Below are 21,959 nucleotides of genomic sequence, written 5' to 3'. Positions count from 1 at the left end.
CCAGCCTGACCGACATGGTGAAACCCTGTCTCTACTAAAAATACAAAATTAGCCAGGCTTGGTGGCGGGCACCTGTAATCCCAACTACTCAGAAGGCTGAGGCAGGAGAATCACTTGAACCCAGGAGATGGAAGTTGTAATGAGCCAAGATTGTTCCACTGCACTGCAGCCTGGGCAAAAGAGAGCAAAACTCTGTCTCAAAAAAGAAAAGAAAATAAAATCCTCTTCTGGTGATTGAGGAAATTGCCAGAGAAGTAGGAAATCCTTGAGAGGTTGGATGGATGGTTCTGCAGGGACCCAGGGCGGGTGAGGACAGTTGTGTGAATTTCAGGAACACAGCCCGGGGACAGGGCCACAGAGGGGTGAGTGTTGGGCCTCCAGCTTCTCACACACAGCTATCCTGCCCCAACCTACCCAGGGCATTATTTGCCACCAGCTCCTGCCTCTGGACAATATGTATATATATTGTCCAGGAGTTCAAGACCAGCCTGGCCAACATGGTGAAACCCTGTCTCTACTAAAAATACAGAAAAAATTAGCTGGGCGTGGTGGCGGGGGCCTGTAATCCCAGCTACTCGGGAGGCTGAGGCAGGAGAATCGCTTGAACCCGGGAGGCGGAGGTTGTAGTGAGCCAAGATCGCGCCACTGCACTCCAGTCTGGGTGACAAGAGCGAAACTCCTTTCTTTATATATAAAAAGGAGTTAACTGTGTTGCCCAGGCTGGAGTGCAGTGGTGTAATCAGGAAAACCTCCACCTCCCAGGTTCAAGCAATTCTCTTGCCTCAGCTTCCCAGATAGCTGGGAAGACAGGCAGGCACCACCATAACCAGCTAATTTTTGTATTTTTAGTACAGTCAGGGTTTTACCATGTTGGCCAGGCTTTGATCCGCCCACCTCAGCCTCCCAAAGTGCTGGGATTATAGGCATGAGCCACCACGTCCAGCCTGCCTCTGGGCATTTTGTCTTTCTCCCTCTGTCCGCACTCTCACATCCCACCTCACATGCACAGAACCCATTCCCTCCACCCTTCCTCTGTGCTTATTCTTGGAAAAAGACACAACAAACCCATGTACACTCACACTGGTGATAAGACTGTCACCTGCTCCCCAGCAAAGCCTAAGCTGTGGTCACAGTTACAAAGTCCTATGGAAATCCACACTTTTCTGATTTTCGTCTGTTAAATACGAACCAGTGTGTGTTAAAATGTTTTGTTCATGGGCAGCCTCTGGCCCACAAGACAGGGGAGAATGCCATGTGACAAAAGAAGGTAGGAGAGACCTGTCAGAAGCCAAGGAATGCCAAAGGTGACCAGCAAACCACCAGAAGTTAGGCTGAGTCAAGGAAGCGTTTTCCCCTGCAGGCGTCAGAGGGAGCACGACCCTGCCAACACCTTGATTTTGGACTCCTGGGCTCCAGAACTGGGAGACAATAGATTTATGTGGCTTTAAGCCATTCAGTTGGTGGTGTTTTGTCATGGCAGACCAGCAAACAAACACAGATTTGGTACTTTATGTCCTCTGGCTGAAGGTCAGACTTTAACAGGTCACAGGGAGGCATCTTTGTGTCCCATCTTGGAGGCTACCAGCTGGCAGGATGGCCCCATTCACATGGCCTGCCATTGCAAGGGAGTCCCAGGGCATTCGGTCGTTGAGTGAGCGTGTGTCCCCAGGAGCCAGCAGAGCATCTGGCATCACAAAGAGATCCAGAAGTGAGTTTGAATTCTGTTTTCTTGGATGCCACAGCTCTCTCTAAGGACTCTGGCCCAGACTCTATTGGAGACTCACCTGCTGAGCCAGAATAAAAGTGCAGAAGGTGCCCCCCAGTCGCTGCCGCCCCTGAGCAAAGCAAGCCCATGGAGAGGGTGCTGGCTGGGACTCTGCCTGGCTGCACATGGACTCCTGCCTTCAGAATTGGCTCAGGGCTTTCGATAACAGGATTTCAAGGAGAGTGGCTGGGTTTATGGAAGTAGGGCCTCTGGACTGATAGTGGCTGCTGCTTCTTAAAAACAAAAATCCTCTCTGAGCTACACTCTAACATCAAGTCAGCAGGCAGAACCATTTTAAGAGGACAGGGTAGGGCGCGGTGGCTCACACCTGTAATCCCAGCACTTTGGGAGCCCGAGGCAGTTGGATCGCTTGAGGTCAGGAGTTCGAGACCAACCTGGCTAACATGGTGGAACCCCCCCTCCACTAAAAATACAAAAATTAGCTGGGCATGGAGGCGTGTGCCTGTAATCCCAGCTACTCGGGAGGCTGAGGCAGGAGAATCGCTTGAACCCAGGAGGCAGAGGTTGTAGTGCGCTGAGGTCGTGCCATTGCACTCCAGCCTGGGTGACAGAGCAAAACTCCATCTTTTTTTTTTTTTTTTTGAGATGGAGTTTCGCTCTTGTCGCCCAGGCTGGAGTGCAGTGGCACGATCTCGGCTCACTACAACCTGGTCTTGAACTCCTGACCTCAGGTGATCTGCCCGCCTCAACCTCCCAAAGTGCTGGGATTACAGGCTTGAGCCACCGCGCCTGGCATAAAACTCCATCTTAAAACAAAAACAAAAACAAAAACAAAAACAAAAAAACAGGACAGGACAGATCTGTTGAGAGCTAGGGTCACAGGATCTAGAATCCGAGCAGGGTCTCAGATTGCACGGAATCAGGAATCAGGCTGAATTATTCCTCAGAGCGGACACATAAGAAACCCAGGGGGAAACCAAGTGTGGATGTGTCGCTAAAGAGGGAGCCTGGCAGCCCCAGCAGAGCCACATGGGCGGATCCTAGGCACAGGCAGAGCGGCAGCCGCAGGACTTGGAGGTTAGGCGGGCTCTGGAAGTGGGCGCCAGGCAGGGCGAGGCCCCGTGCACAGTAGAGAGTGCCAGTCAAATCAAGTGCACTGGGGCCTTGTCCCTACAGGGGTTCTCATGTTGTGACCCAGGAGTGGAGAGTTGGGCTAGAGAAGCCAGCTCAGGCCAGATTGGGCACAGTGGCTCACACCTGTAATTTCAGCACTTTGGGAGGTTGAGGTGGGAGGATCATTTGAGGCCAGAAGTTCAAGAGCAGCCTGGGCAACAGAGCAAGACCTTGTTTCTAGAAGAAATTTAAAAAATAATAATAATTAGCCAGGCGTGGTAGTGTGTGCCTGTAGTCCCAGCTACTCTGGAGGTTGAGGTGGGAGGATCGCTTGAGCCAGGAGTTAGAGGCTGCAGTGAGTCATGATCATGCCACTGAACTTGAGACTGGGCAGCAGAGTGAGATCATCTCTAAATAATAATAATAATAAAAAATAATAAGAAAATAAAGAAGCAGGCTCAGGCCGGAGAACAAGAGGAGCGGGCCTCCTGTCTCCTCTGCATGACTCAAGAGAATTCTGCTCGTGTCTTTTACAGGCAGAGTGGCCAGGTAAATAGATACAGGGTGCCCAGAGTGCTGAGAACGCAGGTCCACACATCTGGTTATCCTGCGTCTGGCCTTTGCCCATGGAGCTTTCAGTCATGGCCTCCGGTAACGTGCACATCGGAAAGCTCACCCCTGACTTCAGGGCCACTGCTGTGGTGGATGGAGCCTACAGGAGGTAAAGCTGTTGGACTACAGAGGGAAGCACGTGATCCTCTTTTTCCATCCTCTGGACTTCACTTTTTTTGTTTGAAACAGAGTCTGGCTCTGTTGCCCAAGCTGGAGTGCAGTGGCTCGATCTCGGCTCACTGCAACCTCTGCCTCCTGGGTTCAAGCGATTCTCCTGCCTCAGCCTCCCAAGTAGCTGGGACACCCATGTGCCACCCCGCCCTGCTAATTTTGTATTTTTAGTAGAGATGGGATTTCACCACGTTGGTCAGGTCAGTCTTGAACTCCTGACCTCAGGTGATCTGCCAGCCTCGGCCTCCCAAAGTGCTGGGATTACAGGTTGAGCCACTGAGCCTTGGACTTCACTTTCGTGTGCCCCCACAGAGATCATCGCATTCAGCGACTATGCTGAGGACTTCTGAAAGCTGCGAAGTGCTAGGGACCTCAGTGGACTCAGTTCACCCGTCTGGCTTGGAGCAACAGCCCCTGGAAGGAGGGAGGCAGGCTTGGGCCCCCTGGACAACCCTCTGCTTGCTGACGTGACCTGAAGTGTGTCTGAGAAGTATGACGTGCCGAAAACAGACGAGGGCATTGTCTGCAGGGGCCTCTTTTTTTTTTTTTGAGACGGAGTGGTCCAGGCTGGAGTGCAATGGCACAATCTCGGCTCACTGCAACCTCCGCCTCCCCAGTTCAAGCGATTCTCCTGCCTCAGCCTCCTGAGTAGCTGGGATTACAGGAGTGTGCCAGCACGCCTGGCTAATTTTTGTATTTTTAGTAGAGACGGGGTTTCTTGATGTCGGTCAGGCTGGTCTCAAACTCCCCACCTCAGGTGATCTGCCTGCCTTGGCCTCCCAAAGTGTTGGGATTACAGCTGTGAGCCACCACGCCTGGCCTGCAGGGGCCTCTTTATCATCCATGGCAAGGATGTCCTTCCCTAGATCACTGTTGATGATTGGCCTGTGGGACAATTTGTGGATGAGGCCCTGCGGCTGGTCCAGGCCTTTCAGTACACAGATGAACACCCGGAAGTTTGTCCTGCTGGCTGGAAGCTTGGCAGTGACATGATCAAGCCCAGCGTGAATGACAGCAAGGAATCCTTCTTCAAACACAACTAGGCTGGCTGATGGATCGTGAGCTTGTGCCCCTACACGGGTGCCCTATGTTGACCCAGGAAAGGCCAGATCTGCCCCTCCAAACTCCACAGTTTGGGACCGTGAAAAGTTAGGCCAAGGCCTTCTCATGCCTCCAACTGGGAGCTGGTGAATAGTGACACCCTCCCCCAAACCCACCCAGCTGCACACAGGCCTAGAGATGACCAATAAAGTATTAGGGACAGAAAATAAATAAATAAATAAATTCAGTAAATACAGGACATCCAGTTAAATCTGAATTTCAGAGAAACAGTGAATAATTTACAATGTGAGTATGTACAAATACTCCACGGGAGGCCCAAGCATGGTGACTCACACCTGTAATCCCAGCACTTTGGGAGTCTGAGGCAGAAGGATTGTTTGAACCAAGGAGTTAGAGACCAGCCTGGGCAACATAGAAAGACCCTATCTCCGAAAACCTTTAGAAATTAGCCAGGCATGGTGTTGTGCACCTGTAATCCCGGCTACACGAGAAGCTGAGGCGGGAGGATTGCTTGAGCCCAGGAGGTCGAGGCTGCAGTGAGTTGGGATTATGCCACTGCACTCCAACCTGGGCAGCAGAGTAAGGCCTTGTCTCAAAAAACAAAGGCAAAAATAAATAAATAAATAAATAAATAAATAAATAACTCAAACCAACAGAAAAACAGATATTGCGTGGGACATATTTATATACTAAAACAATAAATAATTTCAATGTATGTCCTAAAAATTGCATGGGACATACTTATACTAAAAAATTCTTCATTACCTGGAATTCTGATGTAACTGGGGATCCTGCGTTTTCATTTGCCAAATCTGGCAACCCTATCCCAGGCAACAAAGAAAGCAGTGGCTCGCGCATGTAATCTGTCTCCAAAAAAAAAAGCACCGCCTTCAGCATCACAGTTTGCGTCGACACTCAATAAATATCCACATCAAGGAGGAAAACAAAAGCCACTGGGCTGCAGAGAAGAGCAGGGTTATTGGAATCAGCAGAAACATGGTAAATTAAGCTCCTCTTCCTGCCTCAAGCATTTTGAAGGTCATAGTGATGACAACTCTCTAGAAACTCAACCCAAACAGCTCCTCATTGCTCCAGACCAAACCCGAGGAAGTCGCAGGAGTTTTCAACTTCTCATAATTACTACCCGAAGGCACCATATTGAATGCAGCTTGGGATGCCAGCAGCGTGGTTTGGGACGAGGCCCAGTGCAGTTTTTCCCAGAGCTATTATAGGGAAGTAGTCATGAAACAAGACGGATGTGCTATGGTTGAGAACTGCAGAGCTGACCCAAAATATTTCTAATGTGTGGAACTAGCTGGCAAGCGGAGAGCCTGAGAAAACAAAAAGAGCTGCTTGGCTGCTTTGAAATGCCCAGATCCTCGAAGTGTGGCTTTTCCTCCTTGCTATTAGCTATGTTCCAACAGGCAGAGAGCCAAGGGAGGGATTCCAGTGGGGGCCATCTTGGCAGGCACACAGTTTGGCCTTGACAGCTTCATTTGGAGGGCAAGAGAGGGTGAGAAGGAGGAGGGCCCAGGGGAATCGGGAGGCCAGAGGACAAGCCCTTACCTCTGTGGGGTGCCTCAGAGGGTCACCAAAGACACTCACATGTCACTCGTTTCTTGCAAAGACTGCCTGAAACAGGTACTGTTTTCTCCATTTTACAGATGGGGAAAGTGATGTTTCCAAAGTTATCTAGTGGCTCAGAATTCAAACTCAACACTTTTGTTTTGTTTTGTTGAGAGGGTGTCTCACTATGCTGCCCAGGCTGGACTCGAATTCTTGGCCTCAAGCAATCCTCCCTCCTCAGCCTCCCAAAGTGCTGGGATTACAGATGTGAGCCACTACTCCCAGCCTCAAATCTTTTTTATTTATACTTTTTAATATTTATAATAAATATATGTATAGTTTTTAATTTATTTTTTGCATAGGTAATACATTCACAGAGTTCAAAATCGAAAGTATAGTTGGGGATATAGTGGAAATCCTATCTCCCTGGGCCCCAGCCTCCTGCCTCTTCTCTGCAGAAGCCTTTGATGTTTTTCATTTCTTATGTAACCTTCCAGATTTTTTTTTTTTTTTTGAGACAGAGTTTTTCTCTGTCACCCAGGCTGGAGTGCAGTGGTACAGTCTCAGCTCACTGCAACCTCTGCCTTTCAGGTTCAAGTGATTCTCCGGCCTCAGCCTCCCTAGAAGCTGAGATTACAGGTGCCCGCCACCACGCCCAGCTAATTCTTTTGTATTTTTATTAGAGATGGGGTTTCTCCATGTTGGCCCATTTGGTCTTGAACTCCTGACCTCAGGTGATCTGCCCACCTTGGCCCCCCAAAGTGCTGGGATTACAGGCGTGAGCCACCACACCCAGCCTATAGAGATTTTATAAATACATATTTTTCTGCTTTTCTTTTTTTAGACAGACGATATTTACTATACACACTACTCTGCTATTCTCACTTAAATCAAGCTCTTTCAGTCTTGATCTAGTGCTCCATCTTTTATTATTATTACTATTATTATTTTAGAGATGGAGTCTCACTGTGTTGCCCAAGCTGGAGTGCAGTGGCACAATCATAGCCCACTGTAACCTCGAATTCCTGGGCTCAAGTGATCCTCCTGCCTCAGCCTCCTGAGTAGAGTAGCTGGGATTACAGGCATGTGCCACCATGCCAAGCTAATTTTCTTTAGAGACAAGGCCTTGCCATGTTGCCCAGAGCAGTCTCAAACTCCTGGGCCCTTGGCCTCTCAAAATGTTGGATTTTAGGATTATAGGCATGAGCCACTGCACCCGGACTGTTCTTTCTTACCAAAAAAAAAAAAGAAAGTATTTTCCCTTTAGAAAATATAGTGAATTTGATAAATACAAAAAAAGGTGGAAAGAATATTGTCTCTTGTCTTGCCCCCGAGAGTCACCTCTGTTAACCATTTGCTGTTTCACTCCAGGCTTTGTTCGTAAATGATTTTGTGTGGACTCTTTCTGCTATACCACAGTCACCTCTTGGGCAGAACTAGGGACAGAAAGACAATGGGGCCAGGTCAGGTTGCTCACACCTGTAATCTCAGGAATTTTGGAGGCCAAGGCGAGAGAATCCTTTGAGCTCAGGAGTTCAAGACCAGGCTGGACAACATAGTGAAACCCTGTCTCTTTTAAATAATTAAAATATTAACTGGGCATGGCAGTGGACACCTGTAATTTTGGGGGGCTGAAGTGGGAGGATTGCTTGAGCCCAGGATGCCAAGGCTGCAGTGGGTCATGATGGTGCCACTGCACTCCAGCCTGGGCAACAGAGTGAGACCCTGTCTCAGGAAAAAAAAAAAAAAATGATGGGAAGAGAAGAAAGAAAGAAGCAAATTTGCCCAGCGGGTATGGGACTGACATGAGCCAGGAGAGGTCAGCTGAGAAAGTGGGTGGGTATTTTATCCATCTTTTTGAGGACCTCTTTTTTTTTGAGCCCCTAGTACCTGCACTGTGAAAATAGAGATGCTAAGATAAAGCCAGGGCTGGGCATGGTGGTGCACACCTGTGATCCCAGCTACTCAGGAGGCTGAGTCTGGAGATAAAGCCAGGGCTGGGCATGGTGGCACACACTTGTAGTCCCAGTTACTCAGGAGGCTGAGTCTGGAGATAAAGCCAGGGCTGGGCGTGGTGGTGCACACCTGTAATCCCAGCTACTCAGGAGGCTGAGTCTGGAGAATTGCTTGAACCTGGGAGGTGGAGGTTGCAGTGAACCAAGATCGTGCTCCAGCCTGGGTGACAGAGTGAGACTCTGTCTCAAAAAACAAATAAGTAAAAAATAAAAAATAAAACCGAGAGCAGAGGAAAAATGAAGGAACTGGCCGCTGTTTCAACACTACGACAGGTGCTAGGACAGACAGTGAGAAGCACAGTGCACTGACGAAGCCCGAGAAGGAGGTGGGAGTCAGAGAGGCCGCTGGGGAGCCGCCCAGAGCTGAGCCGTGGTCACTAGGTGATGGGTGGAGTGGCATTCCTGCAGAAGGGATTGCAGAAGTAGAGACAGTTTGGTGTAGTGGAGCTGGGAAGGGCCAGGTGTGTAATATACAAGGAATTTTGACTTGATCCCAAGGGTAACATGAAGCTCTTGAAAGTTCCAAGGCAGGAAACTGACGCAATTGGATTTGGACTTTGACAACAACTAAGTCTGGCTGCTGGGGGGAAACCCTTAGGAGTGGAGGGGGCGGCGGGGAGTCTGGAGATTGGAGAATTTGTTATGGGACTGTTGTATGTATCCCAGTGAGACAAGGTGGTGGCGTGAACTAAGGTTGTAGGGATGGAGGGACATGGGTGGATTCTTAAGAGGCTACAGATATAAAATTGGTGACTGAGTGGGGATCAGAATGACTCACACATGGAGGCCTGGGCATTTATTGACTCAAGATTCCTCACTGGCTCTCCTTTATCTACAAAGATTTAGGCTTCTTGGCTTGACATGGGGATCCTCAGTGACATCACTTCAACCTTGCTTTGTCATCTCTCTCTCTGTCTTTCCCTTCTCTACTTGTACTTGAAGCACGTTGGAATTCAGTGATTCCCTGGACATGCTGTCCCTTCATCTCATGTCCCTCTCCCCACACCTGGGCTTCTGAAAGCATCTCCATCCTTCAAGCCCAGCCCAATGCCACATCTCTAAAGAAAGCCTTGGGAAGCCTGCTCTCCCCTCCTTCCCGCTACTCTTTTGTAACGAATCTCCTAACAAGTTGCTTCTCCATCTGCGGAAATACTCACCACATTCTGCATTGTACTTTTTGTGGAGAAAAAAAAAAAGTACTTTTCGTGGCTTTTTTTTTTTGAGACAGAGTCTTATTTTGTTGCCCAGGCTGGAGTGCAGTGGCGCGATCTTGGCCCACTGCAACCTCTGCCTCTCAGGTCCAAGCGATTCTCTTGCCTCAGCCTCCGAAGTAGCTGGGATTATGGGCACACGACATCACACCCAGCTGTATTTTTGTATTTTTAGTAGAGATGGGGTTTCACCATGTTGGCCAGGCTGGTCTCAAACTCCTGACCTCAGGTGATCCGCCTGCCTCAGCTTCCTAAAGTGTTGGGATTACAGGCGTGAGCCATGGTGCCTGGCCAGCTGATTTTTACTACAAAGTTAAAGCCTCCTCCAAGGCTGACACCATACCTGTCTTTGAAGCTCAAAGAATGTTTGTCAAATTCAAATGAGCACTCCCCAGAAAACCTAAATTCAGAGCCAAGAAGGTTTGTGAAATAAAAAAGAATCAGGTGGGCACAGGGGTTTAGCTGGGGAAACAGAGTAAAACCGTGAGAAGACCCCGAAGGCAGGAAGGACCAGCAAGGGTAAGGTTGGTGATAAGGTCGTGACCTTGGGCACAGGATACAGGATGATGCCCTGGTTTGAGGCCCCGGCTGTGTGCTGTGGTCCTTAGGATTGTGAGGGCCTCCACCCAGAAGCAGAGACCTCGGATGCTGGTAGACCCCAAATAGCACGGAGGGGAATGTGTGGAGTCAGACCCTAAGCCGCTGGCTTAGAGAACACAGAGGGTTCCTGAAACAGTGAAATCCCATTATCTCCTTCCAGAATAAGAACAATGCCTCCTCCTCCAAACTTCCCTGAGCGTTTGTTTGTTTGTTTGTTTTTAAGACACGGTCTTGCTTTGTCATCCAGGCTGGAGTGCATTAGTGCCATCGTGGCTCACTGCAGCCTTGAACTCCTGGGCTCACGCGATCTTCTTGCCTTACCCTCCCAAGTAATTAGGCCCACAGGTGTGTGCCACTACACCTGGCTACATTTCTGATTTTTTGTGGAGATGGGGTTCTCACTATGTTGCCCAGGCTGCTCTCAAACTCCTGAGCTCAAGCCATCCTTCCACTTCAGCCTCCCAAAGTGCTGGGTGAGCTGGGCAGGAGCCATTGAACCTGGCTCCCTTACTATCAACTTTCACCACATGTAGGGCCCTGCAGTGACCACAGGCCAGGCTGCCACTGTCAGGAGCTCTCATAACTTAGCCTCAAAGCAACTCTTTCAGCTGAGCATCTCTCTTTCAAAATAGAGATGGAGGAAGCAGGTGAGGAAGAGAACTGCATTGAGAGGGTGTTCTAAGGACAATCCTGGCCTGGGTAGAGGTCTGATGTTCTGGGTGTCACCTTATGAGCCATCAGAAACTAAGGTAAACCTTTGTTCTTCTCAGATTGTACCTTCTGAACAGAGAAACGAAGGACCAATTAAGAGAAAAGAGACGTTCCACAAGATGCATTCTAGATAAGAAATCTAGGGCCAGGTACAGTGGCTCATGCCTGTAAATTCAGCTCTTTGGGAGGCCAAGGCAGGAGGATCGCTTGGGGCCAGGAGTTTGAGACCACCCTGGGCAACATTGACTGACTCCTGTCTCTACAAAAAGATATTTTAAAAACTAGCCCAATGTGGTGGTGTGCACCTGTGGTCCCAGCTACTCAGGAGTCTGAGGCAGGACGATCACTTGAGCCCAGGAGTTTGAGGCTGCAGTGAGCTGTGATCACATCACTACACTCCAACCTGGGTGACAAAGTGAGACCCTATCTCTAAAAAAAATCAAAAAATTAAAAATTAATTTTTTTTTTCAAGACAGAGTCTCGCTTTGTCGCCCAGGCTGGAGTGCAGTGGTGCGATCTCAGCTCACTGCAGCCTCTGCCTCCTGGGGTCAAGCAATTCTCCTGCCTCAGCCCCTGAGTAGCTGGGATTACAGGCACACGCCACCACACCCGGCTAATTTTGTATTTTTAGTAGAGATAAGGTTTCCATGTTGGCCAGGCTGGTCTCAAACTCCTGACCTCTAATGATCCCCCGCCTCGGCCTCCCAAAGTGCTGGGATTACAGGCGTGAGCCACTGTGCCCGGCAAACATTTTAAATAATGCTGCCTAGCACTGTGGGTATTATATCACAGAGGCCAGAGGCAGCAACCGAGAGAATGTGGGATTCTGGAGTAGAGATGGGAACGATGGGAATAGAGGAAAGAGTAAGACCATGGCAAAGCGTCCCAAACCCTGCATGCATCAGACAACTGCAGTCTCTGAGCCCCATCCTTGTGGCCAGGCACAGCTCAGGTCAGCAGGAACAAACAGTAAATAAATAACTGCTAAGATAAGGAACCCTGGGAGAAGAGGGGGCACCCATCAAGAGGGCGAGTTGAAGATACAAGAATGGGAAGGAATCCACAGCATGAGAGATGGAAAAATGAATACCCCTTCTATTGTAAGAAAGAGGAGGTGGTGTGAGCCAGGCAGAAGCTGGTAGGGCTGCAGGTTTGGGGGCTGGAAACAGAGGCATCTCCAAATAAGTGCTTCGCTGTGTGGCGTGTTCACTTTTCTCTAGTTCACATGAGACTCCTCCTGTGACTTTGGTTGTTACTGGAGCCCATTCACCCACGTTGCTGCACGTAGCTGGAGTTTATCTTTATTGTTTCCGATGAATACAATTTTCATTGTACCACTTATCCATTCTGCTGCTGATGGACATTTGAGTTCCTTCCAGTCTTGGGATATTTCAAATAATGCTGCTATGTATATTCTTTAATTTTTTTATGTGTTCTTAAATTTATCTTTATTAATTCTTTTTCTTTAGAGATAAGGTTTTGCTCTGTTGCTCAGGCTAGAGTGCAGTGGTACCATCATAGCTCACTGTAACTTCAAACTGCTGGGCTCAAGCGATCCTCCCACCTCAGCCTCCTGAATAGCTGGGACTACAGGTAAGTGCCATGACACTCAACTAATTTTTAAAATTTTTGTAGAGATGGGGGTCTCACTGTGTTGCCCAGGCTGCTCTTGAACTCCTGGACTCAAGCGATCCTGATGACTTGGCCTCCCAAACTGTTGGAATTACAGTTGTGAGTCATTGCACCTGGCTTATGTACATTCTTATACACCTCTTTTCATTGCTACGAGCATATTTTGGGGGGGGGGGTGTATATCTAGGAGTAGAACTGCTGAATCACGGGGTATGCACATTTTCAACTTTAGAAGACAGTGCCACACTGTTTCCTAAAGAGACTGTTCCAACTAACTCCCACCAGTAATGCGTGACATTTTCAGTTGCTTCACTCCTCAAATAGCCTGTTTTTAAAATTCTAACCATTCTGGTGAGTGGGTAATGGTATTTCATTGTGATTTAAATTTTTATTTCCCCAATTACTAATGAAGTTGAGCATTATTTCATAGGTTTATTGACCATCTGGATTTCTGCTTTTGTAAAATTCAGTCTCTTCCCAAAATTTCAGTTGGGTTATCTGTCCTTTTCTTAATGATTTGTAGCAATTCTTTCAATATTCTTGGTATAATCCTTTTGTCAGTTACACCTGTTCTCAGTATCTTTTCCCAGTCTGTGGCAGGCTGGCCTTATTTATTTTGCTCATAGTGTCTTTTCATGATCAGAAGCCTTTAATTTTAATGTAGGCAAATGTATTGATCTTTTTTAAAAAAAGAGCATTAATGCAAGATCATGAAATTCTATATCATCCTCTAAAAGCTTTTTCTGCCTATCACATTTTTTTCTACAGCCTCTCTAGGATCGACTTTTATGCATGGTGTTAGGTGGGGGACAAGTTTCTTTTTTTTTTTTCCTTGTGGATGCCCAGTTATTCCAGGATCATTTATTTTAAAGTATATTTTCCCCCCACTTCTTTGCAGTGACACCTCTGTCAAGAATCAGCCAGGTGTGGTGGCTCACACCTGTAATCCCAGCACTTTGGGAGGCTGAGGCGGGCAGATCATGACATCAGGAGATCGAGACCATCCTGGCCAACATGGTGAAACCCCATCTCTACTAAAGATACAAATAATTAGCTGGGTGTGGTGGCACACACCTGTAGTCCCAGCAACTCTGGAGGCTGAGGCACGAGAATCGCTTGAACCCAGGAGGCGGAAGTTGCAGCGAGCCAAGATCGCACCATTGCATTCCAGCCTGGGTGACAGTGCAAGACTCCATCTCAAAAAAAAAAGAAAAAAGGTATCAATGTCTATGTATTTAAGGATCTGTGTTTGGGCCCTCTATTCTGTTCTATTGCTAATTGTTAGACCATCACAGCATTGGCTTATTATTGTACAATTTTATAAGTCTCGATGCTTAGAAGAGTAACTCTTTCCATCTTGCTTTACTTCAAAGAGGGATCTTCTTTTCTTTTTCCTTTTTTTTTCTTTTCTTTTTTTTTTTTTTTTTTTTTTTTTTTTTTTGAGATGGAGTTTCACTCTTGTCACCCAGGCTGGAGTGCAGTGGCAAGATCTCAGGTCACTGCAACCTCCGCCTACCAGGTTCAAGTGATTCTTTTGCCTCAGTCTCCCGAGTAGCTGCGATTACAGATGCCTGCCATCATACCCAGCTAATTTTTTGTATTTTTAGTAGAGATGGGGTTTCAACATGTTGGCCAGGCTAGTCTACAACTCTTGACTTTAGGTGATCCACCAGCCTCGGCTTCCCAAAGTACTGTGATTAGAGGAATGAGCCACCATACCTGGCACTCTTTTGTTTTTGTTCTTTTAATTGAGACAGGGTCTCACTGTCACCCAGGCTGGACCACAGTGGTGCAACCGCAGCTCATTGCACCCTTGAATTCTTGGGCTCAAGAGATCCTCCTGCCTCAGACTCCTGAGTAGCTAGGACTACGGGCATGTGCCATCATGCCCAGTTAACTTTAAAAAAATACTTTGGCCGGGTGTGGTGGCTCACGCCTGTAATCCCAGCACTTTGGGAGGCCAAGGCAGGTGGATCACAAGATCAGGAGGTCAAGATCATCCTGGCCAACATGGTGAAACCCCATCTCTACTAAAAATACAAAAATTAGCTGGGCATGGCAGCACATGCCTGTAGTCCCAGCCACTTGGGAAGCTGAGGCAGGAGAATTGCTTGAACCTGGGAGGCGGAGACTGCAGTGAGCTGAGATCATGCCACTGCACTCCAGCCTGGGCGACAGAGCAAGACTCTATCTAAAAAAAAAAATTGTAGAGACAGGGTCTCACTATGTTGCTCAGGCTGGTTTTGAAACCCTGAGCTCAAGCAATCTTCCTGCCTCGGCCTCCCACAGTGCTGGGATTACAGGTGTGAGTCACTGTTCCTGGCTGAGGGTCTCAATTATTGTTGGCCCTTTGTATTTCATATAAATTTAAAAATCAGATTGTCAAAAGAAACTCTTGAGATAGAATAGCACTGCATCTATTCATCAATTTAGGGATACCTATATCTTTACAATAGTGAGTCAGTCAGTTCATAAGCATGGCATATCTCTCTCCATTTATTTAGCTGTTTTTAGTTTCCTGAAAAGCTATTTTATAGTTCTCTATATAGGGATCTTACTCATGTTTTATAAGATTTATTTTTAGGTACTTTATATTTTTCATATCACTGTAAGTGGTATTCTATTTCAAATCATTTAACCACCATTTGTAACGAAATTTTTGTATACTGACTTTGTATTCAGCAACTTATTGATTTTAACAAGTTCTCTGTAAATCTTAAAAGATTTTCTAAGTACATAATAGCATTGCCTTCAAATAACAGTTGGTCTTTTCTTTGCAGTTGTGGTGCCTCTGATTTCCTTTTCTTGATTTATGACACTGGCCAAGAAATGTTGAATAGCCATGGTGACAGCAGATATCCTTATCTTGTTTCTGACATTAAAGAGAAAGCTTTCAACTCTTTGCCACTAAGTCTTTGGTATTCCCGGAGATTTACTAGGTCTGGCTGTAGATTTCTTTTTTATTTATCCTGTTTGGATTTGGGGGTTTTCAATCTTCTGAAAACTGTGGCTTTATGTCTTTTGTTTTGGAAACTGTTCAGCTAAAACTCCTCAAATATTGCTTCTGCTCCCTTTTCTCCTTTATTTGTGGAACTCCAATTAAATCAATTTAGACCAGCACTAATACAACCTACTGAATCTGTGTCCATGCTGGGGCTATTAAGCATTTGTGTTATATATCAGTATGTGACTATTAAGCATTTGAAATGTGATTAGTGCAATCGAGAAACTGAATTTTTATATTTTATTTAACTGCAATTAATTTAAATTTAAATAACCACATATAGCTAGTGGCTACCCTATTGAATGGTGCAGATATAGAACCTTCCAACTCTGTCATAAATGTCTTTTGCTCTCTCCTCTGTATGTTCTATCCTTCCCATCTATCTTCCAGTACCCTTATTCTCTTTTCAGTTGTGTCTAATCTATGTTACATCTTTCTATTATGTTCTGAATTTTATCTATTTTACTTTTCACTTCGAAAATTTCTTCTGATTTCTTGTTCTGGTTATCAATGTATTGCTTCTTGCCTCCAAATTCATCCTTTTAGGCCAGGCATGGTGGCTCATGCCTGTAATCCCAGCACTTTGGGAGGCCAATGTAGGCAGATCACCTGAGCTCAGGAATTTGAGACCAGCCTGGCTAACATGGTGAAACCCCGTCTCTACTAAAAATACAAAAATTAACTGGGCATGGTGGTGGGCACCTGTAATCCCAGCTACTCAGGAGGCTGAGGCAGGAGTATCACTTGAACCCAGGAGGCAGAGGTTGCAGTGAGCCGAGATTGTGCCATTGCACTCCAGCCTGGGCAAGAAGCGTGAAACTCCATCTCAAAAACAAAACAAAACAAAGCAAATTCACCCCTTTCGATGCTCTGTGAAAGTGGATCTTGTCCCTTAACTATTTTTTCCCATGCTAGCAGACACCAAGGCTTTCTCAGTGGAGAATGATGGACAGACACTGCAGGTGAAGGTCCCAGTGTACTCGGCTGGGCAGGCTCTTGCAGAGGGCATGGTTTTTCCGGTGCAGGCTTCTGCAGTGAGTGCAGCTTCCTCAGCACCCAGCTCCAGCAATGCACCCAGTACTCCCTCCCCTGGCACTTTTGTAGTAGAGCATCTCATCTCTAGTGACGTCCTTCCCTGTAGACAGCTTTCCCCAGCACCCTAAAGGGCAGTGTATTGGTCTGTTTTCACACTGCTGATAAAGACATACTTGAGACTGGGCAACTTACCAAAGAAAGAGATTTAATGGATTTACAGTTCCACCTGGCTGGGGAGGCCTCACAATCGTGGCAGAAGGCAAAAGACACATCTCACGGGGCAGCAGACAATAGAAGAGGGCTTGTGCAGGGGAACTCCTCTTTTTAAAACCATCAGATCTCATAAGACTTATTCACTATCACGAGACCTGCCCCCATGATTCAATTACCTCCCACTGGGTCCCTCCCACAACATGTGGGAATTCAAGATGAGATTTGGGTGGGGACACAGCCAAATCACATCAGGCAGATTTCCAGCATTTCCACCAGTGCAGCAGCTCAGCAACTTCTCTGCCTTCCAGTGAGGCAGAGCTATCCATGGCCTCTCAACAGGGTCAGAATCTGAGCCCTGGACATGGGCTAAGGTGCTCTCAGTCCTGGAGTTAGCGACTGCTCTTCAAATCTGCCAGTTCTATATTTTTTAGAGGCATTTACTTCTTGCTAGTCAATCCCTTGCTACTCTAATGCTTTTATTTTTGTTGTTGTTGTTTGGAGACAGAGTTTCACTCTTGTTATTTAGACTGGAGTGCAGTGGCACAATCTCGGCTCACTGCAACCTCCGCCACCTGGGTTCAAACGATTCTCTTGCTTCAGACTCCCGAGTAGCTGGGATTACAGGTGCCTGCCACCACACCCTGCTAATTTTTTATATTTTTAGTAGAGACGGGGTTTCACCATGTTGGCCAGGCTGGTCAGGCTGGTCTCGAACTCCTGACCTCAGGTGATCCACCCACCTCAGCCTCCCAAGTGTTGGGATTACAGGCATGAGCCACTGCACCCAGCTCTAATCCTTTGTTATAGTAATTTTTTTTTTTTTTTCCTAGACAGGGCCTTGCTCTGTCACCCAGGCTTGAATGCAGTGGTATGATCATGGCTCACTACAGCCTTGACTGGGCTCAATCGATCCACTCATCTCAGCCTCCTGAGTAGCTGGGATTACAGGCATACATCACTGGACCTGGCTAATTTTTGTATTTTTTTTTTTGTGGAGATGGGGTGTTGCCATGTTTCTCAGGGTGGTCTCAAACTCCTCAGCTCAAGCCCTCCTCCTGCCTTGGCCTTTGAAAGTGCTGGGATTACAGGTGTGAGCCACCGTGCCTGGCCAATAATTCTTTATATTAAGTTTCCCTGTTTAAATTACAATGTGTTTTCTCTCTTGTACTTGGACCTAGGCAGATATAATTTTTTTGTTCAAATATGCATGTCACTTTTTTTTTTTCCTTAAACAGGGTCTCGCTCTGTCCCCCAGACTGGAGTGCAGTTACAGCTTACTGCAGCCCCAAATTTCTGGGTTCAAGTGAGCCTCCCACCTTAGCCTCTCATAATGCTGGGGTAACAGGTGTGAGTCACTATGCCCAGCTAATTAAAAAAGTTTTTTTTTTGACCTGGAGCAGTGGCTCATGCCTGTAATCCGAGCACTTTGGGAGGCTGAGGCGGGCAGATCACTTAAGGTCAGGAGTTTGAGACTAGCCTGGTCGACATGGTGAAACCCCATCACTACTAAAAATACAAAAATTAGCCAGGCATGGTGGTGTGAGCCTGTAATCCCAGCTTCTTGGGGTGCTGAGACACAAGAATTGCTTGAACCTGGGAGGTAGAGGTTGCAATGAGCCAAGATCACGCCACTGCACTCCAGCCTGAATGACAGGGTGAGACTCTGTCTCAAAAAAAAAAAAAAAAAAAAGTAGAGACAGGGTTGCTTAGGCTGGCCTTGAACACCTGGGTTGAAGTGATCCTCCTGCCTTAGCCTCCAAAATTGCTGGGATTATAGGCCTGAGCCACTGTGCCCAGCCCAGTGTAACTTTTTATAGATATAATTCCTTCCTGAAAATGTTGGTTTCCATCTCCATGAACATAATAGGCATAGGGATTTTACAGTTTGTATCTAGTAGTTGCGCTATCAGGAGTAGCTGTGAGTCTGTCCCTACTGTCTGCTGATACTGATTCTCATTATTTGGCCTTGTTCCCTCAAGTAGTAAATTGGATCTGATTTTGTGTTGGTCATTACAGTTTTGTTTTGTTTTTTTGAGACAGAGTTTTGCTCTATAGCCCAGGCTGGAGTGCAGTGGCGTGACCTCAGCTCCCTGAAACCTCCACTTCCCACGTCCCAGTTCAAGTGATTCTCCTGCCTCAGCTTCCCGAGTAGCTGGGATTACAGGCACGCACCACCATACCCAGCGAATTTTTTTATTTGAGTACAGACAGGGTTTTACAATGTTGGTCAGGCTGGTCTCCAACTCCTGGCCTCAAGTGATCCGCTCACCTCAGCCTCACGAAGTGCTGGGATTACAGGTGTGAGCTACCATGCCTGGCTAATTCTCTATTTAATCCTATCTAGACTGTGAGTTACTTGAGGACAAGTAACTCTTTGTGTCCGTGGTGTCTATCACGGTGCCCTGCTCCTAGGAGACCTCCAATAACTGCTACATGAATGAAGGAATGGTTAAGAAAGGATTTATTCTGATTTCTTAAATTTTGACATTTCCTCCAAAAGGGTGATCTTATCTTTGGGAGTAAGAGTTCAATCTGTTTTTCAAGGACTGACTCTTAAGGACTGAACCTACAGAGCCTGCTCAGGCTTGCCGTAGATGCCTTTCTTCCTCTTTCTCATAGCACTAATCTCTGCTTCACAGAGAACTTTTCTTTCCAGGTATTCGTGTTTCAACAAGTCAGGAAGCAAATGATTTGACGTTAATTTGGTGTCAAAAAGACGTCAGCCCAGGATCCCAAAATTAGATTTAAAAAAAATCAACGCATGGAGATTAATTTACTTTAAAATACTGTAACTTTCTTTAAGGTACTTTGGCAAGGATAATGTGATGTGTGTAGGCATGCCTGCTTCTCTGTGTGTGTGCGTGTGTGTGTGTCTGTGTATGTTCATTTAAGATACACTTCAGGGAAGTCAATGTCTTTAATCAGGAACTCGCTCTTCAAGAGTGGTCAGCTAACATTTCACCTTAAGGCCGCACAGCAGAGTCAGTTACCACAAAGCCTTCACTGTACATATGTTGATTGATAGAGCAGGGTTTTAGTAGCAAAATGAATGTCATAAATAGGTTTCATTTGTAAAATTGGTGGCTTGCTAAACAGTATGATGAATGTCAGAAATGGTCTCTTTTTCTACATAGAAAATACCAAGCCCAGTTAGTTTCACAGACAAGTCAACTTTTTTGAAAAATGTCATTCTAATTTTATAGATTTTCCTAGAGAGGAGAGAAAAATAGATTACTCCCCAACTCATTTCATGAGGCCTATATAAATTCCATTAAAATAATTAGTATCCTTTAAAATCAGGAAGAAGACAAAGATGTGCCCCATAGGACCATGTCTGTTCCACATATTCCGGCCAATACAAAGAAAACAAATTCGAGTCAAAGGCCTGAAAGGGAGGAAAGAAAACTGTAATTATTTTGTGATTGTATGAATTCTCTCCTAGAAGACTGAATATATAAGGGAGAGAGTTTAGCAAGATGATAAACAGAAGATCCACATATAATATGCCACAATGCATTCTATTCATTAGCAACAATATTACTAATATTGTTAGTAATATTACGTCTTTACTATTTATTTCATTTATTTTACACTGGCATTTCCTCTCTTTACTTTTTTTCTTTTTTCTTTTTTCTTTGCTGATGTGATCACATCCTCCTTTATTTTACCCTTCCTGCTTGTTATTTTGGAGACTGGCCAGCAAGATGCTTTCCAGCTGGAAAGATGGTGAGGGACCACTCAGTGATGCCGAGGAACTGACCCTGATCCCTACTCCCACTCCAAAGATGTGACCTTCCTGGCTCTAAAATTAACTCAAGAAACTGCAGACCCCCAAAATTAGATTGTAAAAGTTCTCACCACAAAGATCTGGGTGTGATGGCTCATGCCTGTAATCCCAGCATTTTGGGAGGCCAAGATGGGCAGATCACTTGAGGTCAGAGTTCAAAACCAGCCTGGGTAACATAATGAAACCCTGTCTCTACTAAAAATACAAAAATTAGCTGAGTGTGGTGGCGTGTGCCTGTAATTCCAGCTACTCGGGAATCCGAGGTGGAAGGCTCGCTTGAACCTGGGAGGCGGAGGTTGCAGTGGGTCTACACAGCCTCACTGCACTCTAGCCTGGGCAGAGAGCGAGATCCGTCTCAAAAAAAGTTCTCGCCACAAAGGAATGACAGTATGTGAGGTGATGGATATGTTCATTAGCTTGATTTAATCAGTCTGCATTGTCAACATGTATCAAATCATCACATTGTACTCCATGAATATATACAATTATTACTTTGTAAATTAAAAATAAAATTAGGGGCCTGGCGTGGTTGCTCACACCTGTAATCCCAGCACTTTGGGAGGCTGAGGTGGGCAGATCACGAGGTCAGGAGATCAAGACCCTCCTGGCTAACACAGTGAAACCCTGTCTCTACTAAAAATACAAAAATTAGCCAGGCATGGTGGCAGGCGCCTGTATTCCCAGCTACTCAGGAAGCTGAGGCAGAAGAATCGTTTGAACCCGGGAGGCAGAGGTTGCAGTGAGCTGAAATTGTGCCACTGCACTCCAGCCTGGGTGACAGAGCGAGACTCTGTCTCAAAAAAATAAAATAAAATAAAATAAAATAAATAAGATTAGGTCAGGTTCTGTGGCTCCTATCTGTAATCCCAGTGCTTTGGTTTGTTTGTTTATTTGTTTATTTATTTTTCAGACAAGTTTTCCTCTTGTCGCCCAGGCTGGAGTCTAATGGTGGGATCTCGGCTCACTGCAACTTCTGCCTCTCGGGTTCAAGTAATTCTTTTGCCTCAGCCTCCTGAGTAGCTGGGATTACAGGCAAGTGCTACCACACCCGGCTAATTTTGTATTTTTAGTAGAGACAGGGTGACAGGGTTTCACCATGTTGGTCAGGCTGGTCTTGAACTCCTGACCTCAGGTGATCTGCATGCCTCAGCCTCCCACAGTGCTGCAATTACAGGTATGAGCTACCGAACCTGGCCTGTAATCCCAGGGCTTTAGGAAGCCCAGGCAGAAAAAATACTTGAGGCCAGGAGTTGGAAACCAGCCTGGGCAACACAGCAAGACCCCATCTTTACAAAAAATTTTAAAATTGGCCAAGTATGGTGGCACATGCCTGTGGTCCCAGCTACTCAGGGGTTCAGGCAGGAGAATTGTTTGAGCCCAGGAGTTTGAGGCTGCAGTGAACTATGATCATGCCACTGTACTCCAGTGTGGGTGACAGAGGGAGACCCTGTCTCTAAAAAAAAAATGAAATAAAATAAAAACAAATTAAAATTTAAAGACC

General features: G+C 46.4%; 1 pseudogene; it reads left to right on the top strand.

Moving 5' to 3' along the window:
• The first annotated feature begins 3,480 nt into the window (after nt 1-3,480).
• On the top strand, nt 3,481-4,665 carry LOC112631986 (annotated as a pseudogene).
• Nucleotides 4,666-21,959: the final 17,294 nt, after the last annotated feature.

The sequence above is a fragment of the Theropithecus gelada genome, chromosome 9, assembly GCF_003255815.1.
Source record: "Theropithecus gelada isolate Dixy chromosome 9, Tgel_1.0, whole genome shotgun sequence".
Lineage (NCBI taxonomy): Eukaryota > Metazoa > Chordata > Mammalia > Primates > Cercopithecidae > Theropithecus > Theropithecus gelada.
This window is presented reverse-complemented; position numbering and strand designations above follow the sequence as displayed.